Source organism: Kryptolebias marmoratus, linkage group LG12 (assembly GCF_001649575.2).
Source record: "Kryptolebias marmoratus isolate JLee-2015 linkage group LG12, ASM164957v2, whole genome shotgun sequence".
Taxonomy (NCBI): Eukaryota; Metazoa; Chordata; class Actinopteri; order Cyprinodontiformes; family Rivulidae; genus Kryptolebias; species Kryptolebias marmoratus.
The window spans coordinates 769,352-769,791 of record NC_051441.1 but is presented as its reverse complement, the minus strand read 5'-3'; the positions used below and the strand labels follow the sequence as shown (position 1 = coordinate 769,791).

General features: G+C 52.5%; 1 protein-coding gene across 2 annotated transcripts in view; it reads right to left on the bottom strand.

Moving 5' to 3' along the window:
* Positions 1–440, bottom strand: part of LOC108249239 (MBT domain-containing protein 1) — a 28,773-nt gene that overhangs the window by 15,205 nt on the left and 13,128 nt on the right. The gene's annotated exons all lie outside the window — the stretch shown is intronic.

Genomic DNA, 440 nt, shown 5'->3' with positions numbered 1-440 from the left:
GCTCTCCGGGTATTAAACATTTCACTGATGCATCATGTTGAGAAAGCTGCTGCTCCCTGATTCAGTCTGAATGCAATTAAAGTCACATTCAGAGATGAGACATGCTGTCAGGAAGAGTGCTGAAATCTTTAAACCCCGAGGAGACCCTAACCCTAGCCAAGAGTCAAAAGGCCCTCACCCCCTAAACCCAGAGGAGACCCTAACCCTAGCCCTGAGCCAAAAGACGCTCACCCCTTAAAACCTGAGGAGACCCTTACTCTAGCCCTGAGTCAAAAGGCCCTCACCCCTTAAACCCTGAAGATGCCCTAACCCTAGCCCTGAGCTAAAAGGCCCTCACCCCCTAAACCCTGAGGAGACCCTTACTCTAGCCCTGAGCCAAAAGGCCCTCGCCCCCTAAACCCTGAAGATGCCCTAACCCTAGCCCTGAGCCAAAAGGCGCT